Source organism: Oncorhynchus keta, unplaced genomic scaffold (genome assembly GCF_023373465.1).
Source record: "Oncorhynchus keta strain PuntledgeMale-10-30-2019 unplaced genomic scaffold, Oket_V2 Un_contig_18072_pilon_pilon, whole genome shotgun sequence".
In the NCBI taxonomy this organism is placed as follows: domain Eukaryota; kingdom Metazoa; phylum Chordata; class Actinopteri; order Salmoniformes; family Salmonidae; genus Oncorhynchus; species Oncorhynchus keta.
In genome coordinates, this window is record NW_026280726.1 from 1 (window position 1) to 23,153 (window position 23,153).

At 44.8% G+C, this 23,153-nt stretch overlaps 2 long non-coding RNA genes and 1 pseudogene across 5 annotated transcripts; all 3 read left to right on the forward strand.

The window, feature by feature from the left end:
- Nucleotides 1–1,320: 1,320 nt before the first annotated feature.
- The window catches only part of LOC118382914 (dysbindin-A-like), a 52,219-nt pseudogene continuing 30,386 nt past the window's right edge, over nucleotides 1,321–23,153 (forward strand).
- LOC127920004 (uncharacterized) lies at nucleotides 2,557–3,690 on the forward strand. Of its 4 annotated transcripts, none has more exons than XR_008104711.1 (3): nucleotides 2,557–2,603; nucleotides 3,108–3,275; nucleotides 3,492–3,690. It is a non-coding gene; the product is annotated as an uncharacterized LOC127920004 (long non-coding RNA). The 4 variants fall into 4 exon arrangements; XR_008104709.1 differs by lacking the exon at nucleotides 2,557–2,603 and adding an exon at nucleotides 2,800–2,879; XR_008104712.1 differs by lacking the exon at nucleotides 2,557–2,603 and adding an exon at nucleotides 2,800–2,855.
- Nucleotides 19,140–21,052, forward strand: LOC127920005 (uncharacterized). Its single transcript, XR_008104713.1, has 3 exons — nucleotides 19,140–19,242; nucleotides 20,090–20,185; nucleotides 20,669–21,052. It is a non-coding gene; the product is annotated as an uncharacterized LOC127920005 (long non-coding RNA).

Here is a 23,153-nt window from a genome sequence, read left to right on the forward strand (position 1 = left end):
GTCAAACTTCCCCTTGATGGGAAGAGAAGCCAGTAGGTCATATTATTTATTGATCCTAAATGGGCTGAAAAACTACAAGTTGACTGAAATAGCAGGGTTTTAATGATTGATAGGGTCGGGTTTAACTCAATTTTATCTGATCCATTCTGTTATGTCACTACATTTGTTAATCTTATTGCATTTTAAAAAATACACTACATCTAATGTTTGCAGTACCGTTAGCTACAATAGTCAGAGTGCCTTACTGCAAATAGGTCCCCTACAATAAACATACCTTGTCTGTTCTTGCAGGGTCAGATGGGGTTCCACAAAGAACTTGACTCTGAGCTTCAGTCTGCAGGGAGACAGGTTATCCATCTGTTGGGAGATCCTGTTCCTGAGATTCAACCACAAACTTTCCCCTTTGCTTCCACAGAACTGAAGCCCAAAGTAATCCACCTCTATTATTCCCAGTTTCCGACAGACCTGTGAGTCAAAACAATAGAACAACCCACTTCACTAAAGAAGTCAATGCCTCAAGACTGGTAGTTAAATACAACGTTACATGTACTACGCTGTTGTTACATTGTTACACGTACACGTTCACTTTTATTAAAATTCTCAAAATATTTACACAACCCAAAATCATTAAAACTGCATTAATTTGCAACCCCAACACACAGATACTAACAACATGGAATAAAATAGACTTGAATGATAATAACTGTAACGGTACCTTGTGTAAACAGTCCTCTCCATTAGCCTTCGAATCAACATCCACCTCCATCACCATCGAGTCCGGTCGCGTTATATGGCAAAGCATTTTTATTTCTCTGTATGTTTTTAATAGTTGTCCTGTAGTAGTTTAATCTATCGATGCACTTACACTTTACAGGAAAAACAAACATTCAAACTTTACAGTCCATGGACTGATCAGGCCGTGTCCAAAAATACAACCGTGGGATTTTATATGGCTCGGAGAGTAAAACACCGCCCCCTTCATTCAACGAACTTCTCAACAACCAATCAGTGTGCACAGACGTAATCAAGGTTTTTGTCGCCACCTACCGGATTGTTCATTCTAACCATGTTACCTGTTCATTCATTCAAAACCCGCTTTTAGAAGCTACCCTACACACACAAATATTCATGCAAACTCACAATCATTTTATCCTCAAAATATTCAGAAATGTGTTATTGTAACATTTTGATGTACCTAATGAATGGCTTCCTGTGTTCTATGTGAAAGAATGTCGGCTGCGCATAGCTGCGCAACCCTGATTATACTCAACAACCCCACTGCATGTTGACACTGGAAAACAGCTGAGCAAAGACCAAACAACAAGCGTCTATCAGACTTTAGCTACTTAAGAGAAGTATACAATCTGAACATTGACATGGCACTTGAGGAATATTCACAAAGAAGCTAGCTAATACAGTTAATGCGAAGAGAATAAAAAAATACGTATTTGCAGCTTGGAAGAAACCAGGAAGATGTTTGAGAATTTCAAAGAGAGGTTGCAGACGGTGCAGCAAGATTTCACAACGGGGTTTGTATTAAAGCTACTTTTATAGCTAATGCTTCATTCATGGCCCTATGTCTTGTGACCCTGCCTGTTCTGACATTTGTGTATTAGCAATTTAAAAACCCATCTCCGTTAATTAGCTAGCTAGTTTCTCCCTCTTTGCCAGCATGGCTGAAAGGCTATCTATCTCTCTATCTGGATGTAACTGTGTGGGACGAAACAACCGAACAAGTTTTGCGCAACTAGCTAATACTAAACACAAAACACACCCAGGCTGGCAGTAAATGAAAAGCATGAATTTAGATGCTGCCAAAGCGTATTGATACAGTTAGCTAACTACAGCTAGCTAAGTTGATTACATTCAGCTGACCATCATGTGATGGAAGTGAGAGAGACATTCTGGACTGGAACCTGATGCCAGAAGAATGAAGCAGAACAAGTCTCTGCAAATATTTATGGCTCCCTATATAATGCACTACTTTGGGTTCTGCTATAAATTAGTTCACTATATGGAGAATAGGGTGCCATTTAGGAGACAGACAAAGTGTCTACTGTCATCCAATGAATATTGACATTTCTGTGACGGCTGTCCCATATATACATGTTGTTTTACCTGCTCACATCTTTATCATTTCCCTTCAGGATGAAGACTCTGAGTGACAAATCAAAGGAGGCCAAAGTAAAGCAGAAACACAGGTAAGGCAGGCCTGTATCCATAGTGTCTCAGAGTTGGAGTCATAAAATTAAAAAAAAAGTTTATTTATTAACTTAACTGAGTGATGATGTAATATCAGGTTGGCCTTTAAGATCATAATGAATATAGACTATATGGACAGAGAGGACCTGATCTTAGATTGGTGCTTTATGAATACGGCCCAGGAGTACCAGTCAAATCATCCATTTTACATCTACTTTCATTCTCTTATATCCTCTTCATAGTCTATTTCCCTTAATGACTAATTTCCTGTCTCTCAACAGACATGAACATCTGACACAGTTTTCTGCTGGAGTAGAGACTGCTCCAGTCGGTAGGTGTTGCTTTCATTGGATGCAACTTTGGACCAGGCCCCACAGGTCTCTTTGGACCAGGCCCCACAGGTCTCTTTGGACCAGGCCCCACAGGTCTCTGACCAGGCCCCACAGGTCTCTGGACCAGGCCCCACAGGTCTCTGGACCCACAGGTCTCTCTGGACCAGGCCCCACAGGTCTCTTTGGACCAGGTCCACAGGTCTCTTTGGACCAGGCCCCACAGGTCTCTTTGGACCAGGTCCCACAGAATATCTTTGGACCAGGCCCCACCAGGTCTCTTTGGACCAGGCCCCACAGGTCTCTTTGGACCAGGCCCCACAGGTCTCTTTGGACCAGGCCCCACAGGTCTCTTTGGAGGCCCCACAGGTCTCTGGACCAGGCCCCACAGATGCTCTCTGGACCCAAGGCCCACAGGTCTCTTTTGGACCAGGTCCCACAGGTCTCTTTGGACCAGGTCACAGGTCTCTTTTTGTCTCTTTGGACCAGGACCAGGCCCCACAGGTCTCTTTGGACCAGGTCCCACAGGTCTCTTTGGACCAGGCCCCACAGGTCTCTCTGGACCAGGCCCCACAGGTCTCTTTGGACCAGGCCCCACAGGTCTCTTTGGACCAGGCCCCACAGGTCTCTTTGGACCAGGCCCCACAGGTCTCTTTGGACCAGGCCCCACAGGTCTCTTTGGACCAGGCCCCACAGGTCTCTTTGGACCAGGCCCCACAGGTCTCTTTGGACCAGGCCCCACAGGTCTCTCTGGACCAGGCCCCACAGGTCTCTCTGGACCAGGCCCCACAGGTCTCTCTGGACCAGGCCCCACAGGTCTCTCTGGACCAGGCCCCACAGGTCTCTCTGGAACAGGCCCCACAGGTCTCTCTGGACCAGGCCCCACAGGTCTCTTTGGACCAGGCCCCACAGGTCTCTTTGGACCAGGCCCCACAGGTCTCTCTGGACCAGGCCCCACAGGTCTCTTTGGACCAGGCCCCACAGGTCTCTTTGGACCAGGCCCCACAGGTCTCTTTGGACCAGGGCCCACAGGTCTCTTTGGACCAGGGCCCACAGGTCTCTTTGGACCAGGGCCCACAGGTCTCTTTGGACCAGGGCCCACAGGTCTCTTTGGACCAGGGCCCACAGGTCTCTCTGGACCAGGCCCCACAGGTCTCTCTGGACCAGGCCCCACAGGTCTCTTTGGACCAGGGCCCACAGGTCTCTTTGGACCAGGTCCCACAGGGTCTAAATTAGTGCACAATATAGGGAATAGTGTGCCATTTGTGTGTGTGTGCCTCGTTTGTTTCATTAGTTTCTTGTCTTTCAAAGGTACGAAGACACCTGGGTGACTCTCCACAGAAAAGCTAAAGATTGCGCGAAAGCTGGAGAGGTTTGTATGAACTGTAGCTCAATCTATTCATTTGACTTGCATTGAATTACACATCAACAATAATAATACATAGGCACATCTCACCTTCTCTCGTCTGTCTTCTCTCTGTCTCTCGTCTTTTTCTTCTCTCGTCTTTCTCTCGTCTTTCTTCTCTCTCGTCTTTCTTCTCTCTCGTCTGTCTTCTTCTCTCTCTCGTCTTTCTCTCTCTCTCTGTCTTCTCTCTTCTGTCTTCTCTCTCTCTCTCGTCTGTCTTCTCTCTCTCTCGTCTGTCTTCTCTCTCTCTCGTCTGTCTTCTCTCTCTCTCTCGTCTGTCTTCTCTTCTCTCTCGTCTGTCTCTTATCTCTCTCTCTCGTCTGTCTTCTCTCTCTCTCTCGTCTGTCTTCTCTCTCTCTCTCTCTCTCGTCTCTGTCTTCTCTCTCTCTCTCTCTCTCTCGTCTGTCTTCTTCTCTTCTCTCTCTCTCTCTCTCTCTCTCTCGTCTTCTTCTCTCTCTCTCTCTCTCTCGTCTGTCTTCTCTCTCTCTCTCTCTCTCTCTCTGTCGTCTCTCTCTCTCTCTCTCTCTCGTCTGTTTCTCTCTCTCGTCTGTCTTCTCTCTCTCTCGTCTTTCTTCTCTCTCTCTCTCTCTTCTCGTCTTCTCTCTTCTCTCTCTCTCTCTCGTCTGTCTTCTTCTCTCGTCTGTCTTCTCTCTCTCTCTCTCTCTCTTCTCTCTCTCTCTCTCGTCTGTCTTCTCTCTCTTTCTTCTCTCTCTCTCTCGTCTGTCTTCTCTCTCTCTCTGTCTGTCTTCTCTCTCTCTCTAGATCTGTCTTCTCTCTCTCTCTCTCGTCTGTCTTCTCTCTCTCTCTCTCGTCTGTCTTCTCTCTCTCTCTCTCTCTTCGTCTGTCTCTCTCTCTGTCTGTCTTCTCTCTCTCTGTCTTCTCTCTCGTCTTCTCTCTTCTCTCTCTCGTCTTCTCTCTCTTGTCTCTCTCTCTCTCTCGTCTCTCTCTCTCTTCTCTCGTCTGTCTTCTCTCTCGTCTCTCTCTCTCTTTCTCTCTCTCGTCTTCTCTCGTCTGTCTCTCTCTCTCTCGTCTTCTCTCTCTCTCTCTCGTCTTCTGTCTCTCTCTCTTCTCTCTCTGTCTCTCTCTCTCTCATCGTCTGTCTCTCTATCTCTCGTATATATATATCTGTCTCTCTCTCTCTCGTATATATCTCTCTCTCGTCTGTCTCTCTCTCTCTCTCTCGTCTGTCTCTCTCTCTCTCTCTCTCGTCTGTCTCTCTCTCTCTCGTCTGTCTCTCTCTCTCGTCTGTCTCTCTCTCTCGTCTCTCGTCTGTCTCTCTCTCTCTCTCGTCTGTCTTCTCTCTCTCGTCTGCCTTCTCTCATCTCGTCTGTCTCTCTCTCTCTCTCTCTCGTCTGTCTCTCTCTCTCTCTCGTCTGTCTCTCTCTCTCTCGTCTGTCTCTCTCTCTCTCTCTCTCGTCTGTCTCTCTCTCTCTCTCGTCTGTCTTCTCTCTCTCTCGTCTGTCTTCTCTCTCTCTCGTCTGTCTTCTCTCTCTCTCGTCTGCCTTCTCTCTCTCTCGTCTGCCTTCTCTCTCTCTCGTCTGCCTTCTCTCTCTCTCTCGTCTGTCTTCTCTCTCTCTCTCTCTCGTCTGTCTTCTCTCTCTCATCTTCTCTCTCTCTCTCTCTCTCGTCTGTCTCTCTCTCGTCTTGTCTTCTCTCTCTGTATGTCTCTGTATGTCTCAGACAGTGGATGGAGAGGTGGTGATGCTGTCTGCACACTGGGAGAAGAGAAGAGCAGCAGTGGTGGAACTACAGGAACAACTACAGCAGATCCCAGGCTTCCTCACAGACCTGGAGACGTGCACCAACCGCATCGGTGAGTCACTATGTCTGAGTTTAGAGTCTTCACTCTTCTGCTCAAGTGTGTACTTGCACACTCTTTCTCGCATGGAGTTTACAATGGTGGAAACTCTCCAGACAATGCTTACACCAAGTGCACACTTGGGAGGAAGAGAGGTGGAAATTCAGGACGTAGCCTACTTATCATAGACTGCACCAGGAAACCTTTAGGACCAGTCAACAGTGGATCCTATTATAGTGGAGAGAAATGTCACAATTACTGAATGTCAATGCCACTCTTCATTAAAAATTAATTTTGGGGGGACCTTTGTTATCTTTGTTGTAGAGTAGGTTGATGTCAGGGGTGTTTATGACGGGCTGAGCTGTGTTCACCTTGAGAGAGCGGTGGTACTGTAGGGCACCAGCTGCCACGGCCTGCCTGTTACCTGTGGTGCTTCAGCTGGCAGTGGGGTAATAATAGCTACTGGTGCCAACATGGTGAAGGGGGGATTGGAAGCCTTTTTACACATGGCTTGTTTGAAACAAAACACGTTTATAGTCTTAAGGGGACAGATCTGTCATAAAATCTGACTTCAGAATCAGATTCCCAAATCACCTCTATAGGTAGCTTGAACTACTTCATCACCATACAGCACGGAGTAGTCTTCGATACTTTCGTATTATTCCATGCATCGGCCTTTACCAGTATGAATCGGTCTTCTCTAAATAGTTTCTAGTTTTGTCATTGTTCATGGAATTGGAACCCTCCTCCCTGCCCTGTCCTGAATAGTCATCGACTCCTACCCTGCCCTTAGTCCAGACTCCTACCCTGCCCTGAAAGTCAGTAGTGACAGAGACTTACCCTGCCCTGAAAGTCAGTAGTTCTAGAATAGTTTGACTCCTACCCTGCCCTGAATAGTCAGTAGTGACAGAGACTCCTACCCTGCCCTGAATAGTCAGTAGTGACAGAGACTCCTCCCCTTTCCTGAATAGTCAGTAGTGACAGAGACTCCTCCCCTTTCCTGAATAGTCAGTAGTGACAGAGACTCCTCCCCTTTCCTGAATAGTCAGTAGTGACAGAGACTCCTCCCCTTTCCTGAATAGTCAGTAGTGACAGAGACTCCTCCCCTTTCCTGAATAGTCAGTAGTGACAGAGACTCCTCCCCTTTCCTGAATAGTCAGTAGTGACAGAGACTCCTCCCCTTTCCTGAATAGTCAGTAGTGACAGAGATCTCATCAGGATAATAATCTGTCTCTGTTGTGGTGTACACTGTGATTTGTCACTGGCCATAGGGTGTGTTCTCCTAATGCCATTGATTTCCTGTTGATTCGCCAGATGTCTCCAAGCCTGAGCCCAAAACTGTCAAGCCCAAAATTTGGACATTAGAGCAAACAACCCTTAGATTTGTAGTTTATTTGAACTCACTGTTCAGCGCTGGTTGTGCTGTAATCCATGTTAGATAGTAGTTGGATTGTTTAGAACTCTGAGGACTTTCATTCCATCATTCTAGAATGGGTGTCTCCTGTCTCAGCCAATGAGTTGCACGTGATGAATTCTAGCGAGCACATGGGAAATTCCAGTATGAACAGACTGAGAGATGTGTTCTAGGAAGGTGAAAGAAGTTGAATATAATTCAGTGGATTTAACTTTATTTAGAATATTGACATTTGTAGATTTGTTCCTGGCCTGTATAGAGTTCCAGATAATGCCTCAAAAAATGGCATATTTCCTTTTTAATTGTCTTTGACTTTGGACAGTGATAGTGGTTGGGCTCCCGAGTGGGCAGCGGTCTAAGGTTAGGTGAGGTTTTGACCGGGGTAGGCTGTCATTGTAAATAATAATTTGTTCTTAACTGACTTGCCTAGTTAAATAACATTTTAATTAATAAATAGTGCTCCGAGTACAAACAGTTTCCCTATATGACCACCAGATGTCAGTGTTCACTTGTGTTTCAGTAGTGTAGTGAATAATAGTTCCTTTGTGTTTTATTGGAAATATTCACATGAAAATATTATACAGAGTCTGGCAACAGTCTCCCAGCAGCAGTTGGACAGAGTCTGGCAACAGTCTCCCAGCAGCAGTTGGACAGAGTCTGGCAACAGTCTCCCAGCAGCAGTTGGACAGAGTCTGGCAACAGTCTCCCAGCAGCAGTTGGACAGAGTCTGGCAACAGTCTCCCAGCAGCAGTCGGACAGAGTCTGGCAACAGTCTCCCAGCAGCAGTCGGACAGAGTCTGGCAACAGTCTCCCAGCAGCAGTTGGACAGAGTCTGGCAAGCAGTCTCCCAGCAGCAGCAGTTGGACAGAGTCTGGCAGCAGTCTCCCAGCAGCAGTTGGACAGAGTCTGGCAACAGTCTCCCAGCAGCAGTTGGACAGAGTCTGGCAACAGTCTCCCAGCAGCAGTTGGACAGAGTCTGGCAACAGTCTCCCAGCAGCAGTTGGACAGAGTCTGGCAACAGTCTCCCAGCAGCAGTTGGACAGAGTCTGGCAACAGTCTCCCAGCAGCAGTTGGACAGAGTCACAACAGTCTCCCAGCAGCAGTTGGACAGAGTCTGGCAACAGTCTCCCAGCAGCAGTTGGACAGACACACGGTGGCAGTCTCCCAGCAGCAGTTGGACAGAGATTATCTGGCAACAGTCTCCCAGCAGCAGTTGGACAGAGTCTGGCAACAGTCTCCCAGCAAAGTTGGACAGAGTCTGGCAACAGTCTCCCAGCAGCAGTTGGACAGAGTCTGGCAACAGTCTCCCAGCAGCAGTTGACAGACACTGGAGTCTGGCAACAGTCTCCCAGCAGCAGTTGGACAGAGTCTGGCAACAGTCTCCCAGCAACAGTTGGACAGTCTGGCAACAGTCTCCCCAGCAGCAGTTGGACAGACAACAGTCTCCCAGCAGCAGTTGGAAAGACCAGCACAACAGTCTCCCAGCAGCAGTCGGACAGACACAGCAGTCTCCCAGCAGCAGTTGGACAGAGACAGCAACAGTCTCCCAGCAGCAGTTGGACAGAGTCTGGCAACAGTCTCCCAGCAGCAGTTGGACAGAGTCTGGCAACAGTCTCCCAGCAGCAGTTGGACAGAGTCTGGCAACAGTCTCTCCCAGCAGCAGTCGGACAGAGTCTGGCAGTCTCCCAGAGCAGCAGTTGGACAGACACAACAATGAGATACAGCTTCATAGCACAATGAAGTTGTCATGACAATAGTTCCATCAGGGCTAGCAGTAAAGCGTTGGGACAGTAACTGAAAGGTTGCTGGTTTGAATCTGCCGATGTGCTCTTGAGCAAGGCAGTCTAACTGCTCATGTAAGTCTCTCTGGATGACTGAATGACTAAATGTAATATGTTCCCTCCCCCTGCCACATACAGCCCACCGGACAGACTTTGAGGAAGCTGGAGAGCCGGCTGATGTACCTGGACAACCTGTGTGGTCAGTGTGAGCAGCAGCGGACACTTCAGGTCCTGCAGCTGGAGAACTACAAGAAGAAAAAGTCGGTAGGTTTTCCGTTCTCTCTGACCTCAGGATTTTACTCCCAATAGCACGTTGTGGTCATTCGTCCTGGCTAATACTCCACTTCATTTTGACAACCATTCCCCAACTCTATATCCCTGAGTTATTGTCTGATATAAAAACAGGTTCACCCCTTGATGCACCACTGTGTTGCGTCCAGATGGATTCCTCAGTATCATAACATAGTATCATACCGGCCCAGGAAAAACAAGCAGCAGGGTCAGAATACTGTGGGAAATGTGACATTTCAGACATTTAAAAATGATATATATTTTCAAAAGCATCTATCTGTTTTTGCTTTGTCATGATGGAATGTGTGTAGATTAACGAGGAATAAAAAACGAATCCATTTTAGAATAACGCTGTATCGTAATCAAAATGTGGAGAAAGTCATTGGGTCTGAATACTTTCCAAATGCACTGTATGACAAACTGATGAAAATTACAGGCCTCTCATCTTTTTAAGTGGGAGAACTTGCACAATTGGTGGCTGACTAAATACTTTTTGCCCCACTGTATGACCCATTGACGTTATATATCATAAAATATTCACATCTGTGGGGAAATTGGATACTTCCTAGAAACGTGTACAGAAAGCGCATGTACTGTCATTGCTGCTTAAGCCTTCCTGCACCTCAGTAGAAAAGCCTTTACAGCAGCAGTCCTCCAGTGGCATTGTCCTCTTATCTGTGATGTGGGATTATTATTCTGTACGCCTTGAGGTTCTCATTACGGTGTGATGCTGCCTGACAGTTTACCAAGATGCACAAAGCTGCTTCTTCAATTCCACTGTCGTTCGTCAGAAACTGCCAGGTCTATTTGATGGCATGTCCACTAGACTAGAGTCATCATTTTAAGAGCCCAGTGCTTCATTTGTCAATGTGAGCGTGAGTTATTGGGAGTTCTGAGGTAGCAGAATGTATGAGAGAGAAAATAATTCACATTTTCTAATAAAGCATTGCATGCATATCACCGTATTGGCATAGAGCAGTGGAGTAGAGACACTTACTGACATTCCACACATGGGGGACATTTTTAGTAGCCCGGGGTCCTGGGAAAATGTTGGCCTTTATAAACACATTACATGGAGTTGTCTTTACATGACTGGAGACTGACAGAATCTTGTTATAATATCACCTGATGGAGACTGACAGAATCTTGTTTTCAATACCACACAATATCAGAATCTTGTTTTAATACCACACACCTGATGGAGACTGACAGAATCTTGTTTTAATACCACACACCTGATGGAGACTGATAGAATCTTGTTTTAATACCACACCTGATGGAGACTGACAGAATCTTGTTTTAATACCACACACCTGATGGAGACTGATAGAATCTTGTTTTAATACCACACACCTGATGGAGACTGACAGAATCTTATTCATAATCTTGTTTTAATCACACCTGATGGAGACTGACAGAATCTTGTTTTAATACCACACACCTGATGGAGACTGACAGAATCTTGTTTTAATACACACACCTGATGGAGACTGACAGAATCTTGTTATAATATCACACCTGATGGAGACTGACAGAATCTTGTTTTAATACCATCACCTGATGGAGACTGATAGAATCTTGTTTTAATACCACACACCTGATGGAGACTGATAATAATACCACACCTGATGAGACTGACAGAATCTTGTTATAATATCACACCTGATGGAGAGACTGAATCTTGTTTTAATACCACACACACCTGATGGAGACTGACAGAATCTTGTTATAATATCACACCTGATGGAGACTGACAGAATCTCATTTTAAGCCACACACCTGATGGCTGACTGATAGAATCTTGTTTTAATACCACACACCTGATGGAGACTGATAGAATCTTGTTTTAATACCACACACCTGATGGAGACTGACAGAATCTTGTTATAATATCACACCTGATGGAGATGACAGAATCTTGTTTTAATACCACACCTGATGGAGACTGATAGAATCTTGTTTTAATACCACACACCTGATGGAGACTGACAGAATCTTGTTATAATATCACACCTGATGGAGACTGACAGAATCTTGTTTTAATACCACACACCTGATGGAGACTGACAGAATCTTGTTATAATATCACACCTGATGGAGACTGACAGAATCTTGTTTTAATACCTGATGGAGACTGACAGAATCTTGTTTTTAATACCACACACCTGATGGAGACTGACAGAATCTTGTTTTAATACACACACCTGATGGAGACTGACAGAATCTTGTTTTAATACCACACACCTGATGGAGACTGACAGAATCTTGTTTTAATACCACACACCTGATGGAGACTGACAGAATCTTGTTTTAATACCACACACCTGATGGAGACTGATATAATCTTGTTTAATACACCTGATGGAGACTGATAGAATCTTGTTTTAATACCACACACCTGATGGAGACTGACAGAATCTTGTTATAATATCACCTGATGGAGACTGATAGAATCTTGTTATAATATCACACCTGATGGAGACTGACAGAATCTTGTTATAATATCACCTGATGGAGACTGATAGAATCTTGTTATAATATCACACCTGATGGAGACTGACAGAATCTTGTTTAATACACACCTGATGGAGACTGATAGAATCTTGTTTTAATACCACACACCTGATGGAGACTGACAGAATCTTGTTTTAATATCACACCTGATGGAGACTGACATAATCTTGTTTTAATACACACCTGATGGAGACTGACAGAATCTTGTTTTTAATACACACCTGATGGAGACTGACAGAATCTTGTTTTAATACCACACACCTGATGGAGACTGACAGAATCTTGTTTAATACCACACACCTGATGGAGACTGATAGAATCTTGTTTAATACCACACACCTGATGGAGACTGATATAATCTTGTTTTAATACCACACACCTGATGGAGACTGATAGAATCTTGTTTTAATATCACACCTGATGGAGACTGACAGAATCTTGTTTTAATACCACACACCTGATGGAGACTGACAGAATCTTGTTTTAATACCCACACCTGATGGAGACTGACAGAATCTTGTTTTAATACCACACCTGATGGAGACTGACAGAATCTTGTTTTAATACCACACACCTGATGGAGACTGACAGAATCTTGTTTAATACCACACACCTGATGGAGACTGACAGAATCTTGTTTTAATACCACACACACCTGATGGAGACTGATAGAATCTTGTTTTAATACACACACACCTGATGGAGACTGATAGAATCTTGTTTTAATACCACACACCTGATGGAGACTGACAGAATCTTGTTATAATATCACACCTGATGGAGACTGATAGAATCTTGTTATAATATCACACCTGATGGAGACTGACAGAATCTTGTTTAATACCACACACCTGATGGAGACTGATAGAATCTTGTTTTAATACCACACACCTGATGGAGACTGACAGAATCTTGTTTTAATACCACACACCTGATGGAGACTGACATAATCTTGTTTTAATACCACACACCTGATGGAGACTGACAGAATCTTGTTTTAATACCACACACCTGATGGAGACTGACAGAATCTTGTTTTAATACCACACACCTGATGGAGACTGACAGAATCTTGTTTTAATACCACACACCTGATGGAGACTGATAGAATCTGTTTTAATACCACACACACCTGATGGAGACTGATATAATCTTGTTTTAATACCACACACCTGATGGAGACTGATAGAATCTTGTTTTAATACCACACACCTGATGGAGACTGACAGAATCTTGTTTTAATACACACACACCTGATGGAGACTGACAGAATCTTGTTTTAATACCACACACCTGATGGAGACTGACAGAATCTTGTTTTAATACCACACACCTGATGGAGACTGACAGAATCTTGTTTAATACCACACACCTGATGGAGACTGCAGAATCTTGTTTTAATACACACACCTGATGGAGACTGACATAATCTTGTTTTAATACACACACCTGATGGAGACTGACAGAATCTTGTTTTAATACCACACACCTGATGGAGACTGATAGAATCTTGTTTTAATACCACACACCTGATGGAGACTGATAGAATCTTGTTTTAATACCACACACCTGATGGAGACTGACAGAATATTGTTTTAATACCACACACCTGATGGAGACTGACAGAATCTTGTTTTAATACCACACACCTGATGGAGACTGATAGAATCTTGTTTTAATACCACACACCTGATGGAGACTGACAGAATCTTGTTTTAATACCACACACCTGATGGAGACTGATAGAATCTTGTTTTAATACCACACACCTGATGGAGACTGATAGAATCTTGTTTTAATACCACACACCTGATGGAGACGGCAGGCTACTATGACACTGAGAATCTGAGATCAATAAAACCACCGTGGCCTCCCGGGTGGCAGCTCTAGCTGCGCCACCAGAGACTCTGGGTTCGCGCCCAGGGTCTGTCGTCACCGGCCGCGACCGGGAGTCCGTGGGCGACGCACAATTGGCCTAGCGTCGCCCGGGTTAGGGAGGGTTTGGCCGGTAGGGAAATCCTTGTCTCATCGCGTACCAGCGACTCCTGTGGCGGGCCGGGCGCAGTGCACGCTAACCAAGGTTTCCAGGTGCACGGTGTTTCCTCCGACACATTGTGTGGCTGGCTTCCCGGGTTGGATGCGCGCTGTGTTAAAGAAGCAGTGCAGCTTGGTTGGGTTGGTTCGTCTCTCCCGTACAGGAGTTGTAGCGATGAGACAAGATAGTAGCTACTAAACAATTGGACACCACGAGATTGGGGAGAAAAAGGGTTTAAAAAATAAATGAACCTCGTCTTGAATCCATCACTAGTCCAGGCCTCGGTGTGTGGAGACACGTTGTAGGTTACAATATGAGGAGGAAATTATAGTCCTTTTTTATGTTACCTTTTATTTAACTAGTCAGTTAAGAACAAATTCTTATTTACAATGACGGTCTACACCGGCCAAACCCGGACGACGCTGGACCAATTGTATGGGACTCCCAATCACGGCCGGATGTGATACAGCCTGGATTCGATCCAGGGACTGTGGTGATGCCGCTTGCACTAAGATGCAGTGCTTGAGACCGCTGCGTCACTCGGGAGCCCAGTTTCACTAAATCACTCACTGATGAGCAGCTCACTCTCTGGTGATTGACGACGCGCTCATGTCAAAAGCTTCTTTCTCTCTTCTTGTAAAACAATATTTGGAAGTAGATCTAATTTTTAAAAATGTTACCTTTTAATATGTTGGTAGCCGACAGCAGAGTGTTTTCAGCAGGAGCCATTTACTTTCCAACCTGTGTTTTCACTGACAGATTTGCCTCACGTTCCCGACTGTAGGCTCTTTCTTTTTATTGGGCTACAGTCCACAGCTAGTGGTCCTCTGTGGCTAAATGATAGTCCTTTTTATTGGGCTACAGTCCACAGCTAGTGGTCCTCTGTGGCTAAATGATAGTCCTTTTTATTGGGCTACAGTCCACAGCTAGCGGTCCTCTGGCTAAATGATAGTCCTTTTTATTGGGCTACAGTCCACAGCTAGTGGTCTCTGTGGCTTGATACCTTTTATTGGGCTACAGTCCACAGCTAGTGGTCCTCTGTGGCTAAATGATAGTCCTTTTATTGGGCTACAGTCCACAGCTAGTGGTCCCTCTGTGGCTAAATGATAGTCCTTTTTATTGGGCTACAGTCCACAGCTAGTGGTCCTCTGTGGCTAAATGATAGTCCTTTTTATTGGGCTACAGTCCACAGCTAGTGGTCCTCTGTGGCTAAATGATAGTCCTTTTTATTGTTTACAGTCCACAGCTAGTGGTCCTCTGTGGCTAAATGATAGTCCTTTTTATTGGGCTACAGTCCACAGCTAGTGGTCCTCTGTGGCTAAATGATAGTCCTTTTTATTGGGCTACAGTCCACAGCTAGTGGTCCTCTGTGGCTAAATGATAGTCCTTTTTATTGGGCTACAGTCCACAGCTAGTGGTCCCTCTGTGGCTAAATGATAGTCCTTTTTATTGGGCTACAGTCCACAGCTAGTGGTCCTCTGTGGCTAAATGATAGTCCTTTTTATTGGGCTACAGTCCACAGCTAGCGGTCCTCTGTGGCTAAATGATAGTCCTTTTATTGGGCTACAGTCACAGCTAGTAGTCCTCTGTGGCTAAATGATAGTCCTTTTATTGGGCTACAGTCCACAGCTAGTGGTCCTCTGTGGCTAAATGATAGTCCTTTTTATTGGGGATACAGTCCACAGCTAGCGGTCCTCTGTGGCTAAATGATAGTCCTTTATTGGGCTACAGTCCACAGCTAGCGGTCCTCTGTGGCTAAATGATAGTCCTTTTTATTGGGCTACAGTCCACAGCTAAGCGGTCCTCTGTGGCTAAATGATAGTCCCTTTTATTGGGATACAGTCCACAGCTAGTGGTCCTCTGTGGCTAAATGATAGTCTTTTATTGGGCTACAGTCCACAGCTAGTGGTCCTCTGTGGCTAAATGATAGTCCTTTTTATTGGGATACAGTCCACAGCTAGTGGTCCTCTGTGGCTAAATGATAGTCCTTTTATTGGGCTACAGTCCACAGCTAGTGGTCCTCTGTGGCTAAATGATAGTCCTTTTATTGGGATACAGTCCACAGCTAGCGGTCCTCTGTGGCTAAATGATAGTCCTTTTATTGGGCTACAGTCCACAGCTAGCGGTCCTCTGTGGCTAAATGATAGTCCTTTTTATTGGGCTACAGTCCACAGCTAGTGGTCCTCTGTGGCTAAATGATAGTCCTTTTATTGGGCTACAGTCCACAGCTAGTGGTCCTCTGTGGCTAAATGATAGTCCTTTTTATTGGGATACAGTCCACAGCTAGTGGTCCTCTGTGGCTAAATGATAGTCCTTTTTATTGGGATACAGTCCACAGCTAGTGGTCCTCTGTGGCTAAATGATAGTCATTTTTATTGGGCTACAGTCCACAGCTAGCGGTCCTCTGTGGCTAAATGATAGTCCTTTTTATTGGGCTACAGTCCACAGCTAGCGGTCCTCTGTGGCTAAATGATAGTCCTTTTATTGGGCTACAGTCCACAGCTAGCGGTCCTCTGTGGCTAAATGATAGTCCTTTTTATTGGGCTACAGTCCACAGCTAGTGGTCCTCTGTGGCTAAATGATAGTCCTTTTTATTGGGATACATTCCACAGCTAGTGGTCCTCTGTGGCTAAATGATAGTCCTTTTTATTGGGCTACAGTCCACAGCTAGTGGTCCTCTGTGGCTAAATGATAGTCCTTTTTATTGGGCTACAGTCCACAGCTAGTGGTCCTCTGTGGCTAAATGATAGTCCTTTTATTGGGCTACAGTCCACAGCTAGTGGTCCTCTGTGGCTAAATGATAGTCCTTTTATTGGGATACAGTCCACAGCCAGTGGTCCTCTGTGGCTAAATGATAGTCCTTTTTATTGGGCTACAGTCCACAGCTAGTGCGGTCCTCTGTGGCTAAATGATAGTCCTTTTTATTGGGCTACAGTCCACAGCTAGTGGTCCTCTGTGGCTAAATGATAGTCCTTTTATTGGGCTACAGTCCACAGCTAGCGGTCCTCTGTGGCTAAATGATAGTCCTTTTATTGGGCTACAGTCCACAGCTAGTGGTCCTCTGGCTAAATGGTCCCCTTCTCATGCTGTACTAGGCTGTTCTGAATGATTTATTTTGGTAAATGTATTTCCATTAATCAGGGTGCTGCAGCTCGTTCAGAACCCTTCACGTGGCTATGATTCTATAAGGAAATAAATGATGAAGTGCAATGCTGGAGAGGTTCATTAAAGGTTTTTTGAACCTTTATTTAACTAGGCAAGTCAGTTAAGACCAAATTCTTATTTTAAATGACGGCCTACGGGGGAACAGTGGGTTAACTGCCTTGTTCAGGGGCAGAATGACAGATTTGTACCTTGTCAGCTCGGGGGTTTGAACTTGCAACCTTCCGGTTACTAGTCCAACGCTCTAACCACTAGGCTACCCTGATGAGAGTTGCAGGCTCATGCCTAGCAGAGTAGAGGAGCGAGATAACAACTAGAAGGAGATTCACTTTCAGTGATTTATGTGAGACAAAAATGAAGCGTCATCTGTTCAAGGAAAACAACATGCCTGTTATTCATGTCAGTCCTTGGCATTATAGTGCTTATAGTTGTCCGGGTTTGGCCGGGGTAGGCAGTCATGATGAATAAGAATTTGTTCTTAACCGACTTGCGTACTTAAATAAAGGTTAAATAAAAAAGATTTGTGTTTTTAGTTGTACTTTGCCATTAGACAGCCATTAAATAGCCCTGGCTGTTAAGTGATGTGTAAACCCAGACAGCTAAAATACTTTGTTTCTGGCCTTGATTCACAGATGGGAGGTTATTGTTCATCTGAGGGTGTAGACTAGAGAGAGAGGAGCTGATGGGAGGTTATTGTTCATCTGAGGGTGTAGACTAGAGAGAGAGGAGCTGATGGGGAGGTTATTGTTCATCTGAGGCTATAGACTAGAGCTGATGGGAGGTTATTGTTCATCTGATGGTATAGACTAGAGAGAGGAGCTGATGGGAGGTTATTGTTCATCTGAGGGTATAGACTAGAGAGAGAGGAGCTGATGGGAGGTTATTGTTCATCTGAGGGTATAGACTAGAGAGAGAGGAGCTGATGGGAGGTTATTGTTCATCTGAGGGTATAGACTAGAGAGAGAGAGGAGCTGATGGGAGGTTATTGTTCATCTGAGGGTGTAGACTGATGGGAGAGAGAGAGGAGCTGATGGGAGGTTATTGTTCATCTGAGGGTATAGACTAGAGAGAGGAGCTGATGGGAGGTTATTGTTCATCTGAGGGTATAGACTAGAGAGAGAGAGGAGCTGATGGGAGGTTATTGTTCATCTGAGGGTATAGACTAGAGAGAGGAGCTGATGGGAGGTTATTGTTCATCTGAGGGTATAGACTAGAGAGAGGAGCTGATGGGAGATTATTGTTCATCTGGCTATAGACTAGAGAGAGGAGCTGATGGGAGGTTATTGTTCATCTGAGGGTATAGACTAGAGAGAGAGAGGAGCTGGTGGGAGGTTATTGTTCATCTGAGGGTAGAGACTAGAGAGAGGAGCTGATGGGAGGTTATTGTTCATCTGAGGGTATAGACTAGAGAGAGGAGCTGATGGGAGATTATTGTTCATCTGACGGTATAGACTAGAGAGAGGAGCTGATGGGAGGTTATTGTTCATCTGAGGGTATAGACTAGAGAGAGGAGCTGATGGGAGGTTATTGTTCATCTGAGGGTAGAGACTAGAGAGAGAGAGGAGCTGATGGGAGGTTATTGTTCATCTGAGGGTGAGACTAGAAGAGAGGAGCTGATGGGAGGTTATTGTTCATCTGAGGGTATAGACTAGAAGAGAGAGGAGCTGATGGGAGGTTATTGTTCATCTGAGGGTATAGACTAGAGAGAGAGGAGCTGATGGGAGGTTATTGTTCATCTGAGGGTAGAGACTAGAGAGAGAGGAGCTGATGGGAGGTTATTGTTCATCTGAGGGTATAGACTAGAGAGAGAGGAGCTGATGGGAGGTTATTGTTCATCTGAGGGTATAGACTAGAGAGAGAGAGGAGCTGATGGGAGGTTATTGTTCATCTGAGGGTAGAGACTAGAGAGAGAGGAGCTGATGGGAGGTTATTGTTCATCTGAGGGTGGGAGGTTATTGTTCATCTAGAGGCTGATGGGAGTTATTGTTCATCTGACGGTATAGACTAGAGAGAGGAGCTGATGGGAGGTTATTGTTCATCTGAGGGTAGAGACTAGAGAGGAGCTGATGGGAGGTTATTGTTCATAGAGAGAGAGAGGAGCTGATGGGAGGTTATTGTTCATCTGAGGGTATAGACTAGAGAGGAGCTGATGGGAGGGAGGTTAGAGCTAGTTCATCTGAGGGCAGAGCTGATGAGGAGAGTTGGAGGTTATTGTTCATCTGAGGGTATAGACTAGAGAGAGAGAGGAGCTGATGGGAGGTTATTGTTCATCTGAGGGTATAGACTAGAGAGAGAGAGGAGCTGATGGGAGGTTATTGTTCATCTGAGGGTATAGACTAGAGAGAGAGAGGAGCTGATGGGAGGTTATTGTTCATCTGAGGGTAGAGACTAGAGAGAGAGGAGCTGATGGGAGGTTATTGTTCATCTGAGGGTATAGACTAGAGAGAGAGGAGCTGATGGGAGGTTATTGTTCATCTGAGGGTTAGACTAGAGAGAGGAGGAGCTGATGGGAGGTTATTGTTCATCTGAGGGTAGAGACTAGAGAGAGAGGAGCTGATGGGAGGTTATTGTTCATCTGAGGGTAGAGACTAGAGAGAGAGGAGCTGATGGGAGGTTATTGTTCATCTGAGGGTATAGACTAGAGAGAGAGGAGCTGATGGGAGGTTATTGTTCATCTGAGGGTAGAGACTAGAGAGAGAGAGAGCTGATGGGAGGTTATTGTTCATCTAGACTGGGAGGTGGGAGGTTATTGTTCATCTGAGGGTGTAGACTAGAGAGAGAGGAGCTGATGGGAGGTTATTGTTCATCTGAGGGTATAGACAGAGAGAGAGAGCTGATGGGAGGTTATTGTTCATCTGAGGGTAGAGACTAGAGAGAGAGAGGAGCTGATGGGAGGTTATTGTTCATCTGAGGGTATAGACTAGAGAGAGAGAGGAGCTGATGGGAGGTTATTGTTCATCTGAGGGTAGAGACTAGAGAGAGAGAGGAGCTGATGGGAGGTTATTGTTCATCTGAGGGTATAGACTAGAGAGAGAGAGAGGAGCTGATGGGAGGTTATTGTTCATCTGAGGGTAGAGACTAGAGAGAGAGGAGCTGATGGGAGGTTATTGTTCATCTGACGGTGATGGGAGACTAGAGAGAGGAGGAGCTGATGGGAGGTTATTGTTCATCTGAGGGTATAGACTAGAGAGAGGAGCTGATGGGAGGTTATTGTTCATCTGAGGGTAGAGACTAGAGAGAGGAGCTGATGGGAGGTTAGCTGATGGGAGGTTATTGTTCATCTGAGGGTGTAGACTAGAGAGAGAGGAGCTGATGGGAGGTTATTGTTCATCTGAGGGTATAGACTAGAGAGAGAGAGGAGCTGATGGGAGGTTATTGTTCATCTGAGGGTATAGACTAGAGCGAGAGAGGAGCTGATGGGAGGTTATTGTTCATCTGAGGGTATAGACTAGAGAGATAGAGGAGCTGATGGGAGGTTATTGTTCATCTGAGGGTATAGACTAGAGAGAGAGGAGCTGATGGGAGGTTATTGTTCATCTGAGGGTAGAGACTAGAGAGAGAGAGGAGCTGATGGGAGGTTATTGTTCATCTGAGGGTAGAGACTAGAGAGAGAGAGGAGCTGATGGGAGGTTATTGTTCATCTGAGGGTAGAGACTGATGGGAGAGAGAGAGGAGCTGATGGGAGGTTATTGTTCATCTGAGGGTATAGACTAGAGAGAGAGAGGAGCTGATGGGAGGTTATTGTTCATCTGAGGGTAGAGACTAGAGAGAGGAGCTGATGGGAGGTTATTGTTCATCTGAGGGTATAGACTAGAGAGAGGAGCTGATGGGAGGTTATTGTTCATCTGAGGGTAGAGACTAGAGAGAGAGAGGAGCTGATGGGAGGTTATTGTTCATCTGAGGGTATAGACTAGAGAGAGAGAGGAGCTGATGGGAGGTTATTGTTCATCTGAGGGTATAGACTAGAGAGAGAGAGGAGCTGATGGGAGGTTATTGTTCATCTGAGGGTAGAGACTAGAGAGAGAGAGGAGCTGATGGGAGGTTATTGTTCATCTGAGGGTATAGACTAGAGAGAGAGAGGAGCTGATGGGAGGTTATTGTTCATCTGAGGGTATAGACTAGAGAGAGAGAGGAGCTGATGGGAGGTTACTGTTCATCTGAGGGTATAGACTAGAGAGAGAGGAGCTGATGGGAGGTTATTGTTCATCTGAGGGTATAGACTAGAGAGAGAGAGGAGCTGATGGGAGGTTATTGTTCATCTGAGGGTATAGACTCGAAAGAGGAGCTGAACTCTGCTGTATCTGAATGAAGCTTTAGAATGAGCATCATGTAGTTTTGGACTCAATGATGGACTCACTGTAGCAGCACTTTGCAGTTGTTGTTAAATGAAAAGCATGTTACTGTTATGTCTTCCTGTTATGTCTGTTCCTGCAGTTTGTCTTCATAACAGGCTGTAAAGACTCTGGCACAGAGCGTGAGGGACACGCGTGAAAAGACTGCTTCTAACTGTTGTTCCTATTGTCTTTCACAGGAAAGAGCTGGAGTCTCTCAAAGGTAAGCACCCTCTACACAGAACCCCTCTAAACAGAACCCCTCTAAACAGAACCCCTCTAAACAGAACCCATCTAAACAGAACCCATCTAAACAGAACCCATCTAAACAGAACATTATTCTCATGTACAGTCAGTAAGATGTCCTCTAAACAGAACAGTATTCTGTACAGTCAGTAAGATGTCCTCTAAACAGTGTACAGTCAGTGTAAACAGAACATTATTCTAAACAGAACAGTATTCTGTACAGTCAGTAAGATCCCCTCTAAACAGAACATTATTCTCATGTACAGTCAGTAAGATGTCCTCTAAACAGAACAGAACATTATTCTCATGTACAGTCAGTAAGATCCCCTCTAAACAGAACCCATCTAAACAGAACCCATCTAAACAGAACATTATTCTCATGTACAGTCAGTAAGATGTCCTCTAAACAGAACAGTATTCTGTACAGTCAGTAAGATGTCCTCTAAACAGAACAGTATTCTGTACAGTCAGTAAGATGTCCTCTAAACAGAACAGTATTCTGTATAGTCAGTAAGATGTCCTCTAAACAGAACAGTATTCTGTACAGTCAGTAAGATGTCCTCTAAACAGAACAGTATTCTGTATAGTCAGTAAGATGTCCTCTAAACAGAACAGTATTCTGTACAGTCAGTAAGATCCCCTCTAAACAGAACATTATTCTCATGTACAGTCAGTAAGATGTCCTCTAAACAGAACAGTATTCTGTACAGTCAGTAAGATGTCCTCTAAACAGAACAGTATTCTGTATAGTCAGTAAGATGTCCTCTAAACAGAACATTATTCTCATGTACAGTCAGTAAGATCCCCTCTAAACAGAACAGTATTCTGTACAGTCAGTAAGATCCCCTCTAAACAGAACAGTATTCTCATGTACAGTCAGTAAGATCCCCTCTAAACAGAACAGTATTCTGTACAGTCAGTAAGATGTCCTCTAAACAGAACAGTATTCTGTATAGTCAGTAAGATGTCCTCTAAACAGAACAGTATTCTGTACAATCAGTAAGATGTCCTCTAAACAGAACAGTATTCTGTACAGTCAGTAAGATGTCCTCTAAACAGAACAGTATTCTGTACAGTCAGTAAGATGTCCTCTAAACAGAACATTATTCTGTACAGTCAGTAAGATGTCCTCTAAACAGAACATTATTCTCATGTACAGTCAATAAGATGTCCTCTAAACAGAACAGTATTCTGTACAGTCAGTAAGATGTCCTCTAAACAGAACAGTATTCTGTACAGTCAGTAAGATGTCCTCTAAACAGAACAGTATTCTGTACAGTCAGTAAGATGTCCTCTAAACAGAACATTATTCTGTACAGTCAGTAAGATGTCCTCTAAACAGAACATTATTCTCATGTACAGTCAATAAGATGTCCTCTAAACAGAACAGTATTCTGTACAGTCAGTAAGATGTCCTCTAAACAGAACAGTATTCTGTACAGTCAGTAAGATGTCCTCTAAACAGAACAGTATTCTGTACAGTCAGAAAGATCCCCTCTAAACAGAACATTATTCTCATGTACAGTCAGTAAGATCCCCTCTAAGAGTATTGTCACAAGCTGTGTCACATTGACCTCTCCGTCATAATGACCTCTCCGTCATAATGAACCTCTCAGCAGGAATATCCTGGTTCTGGTATGGATCT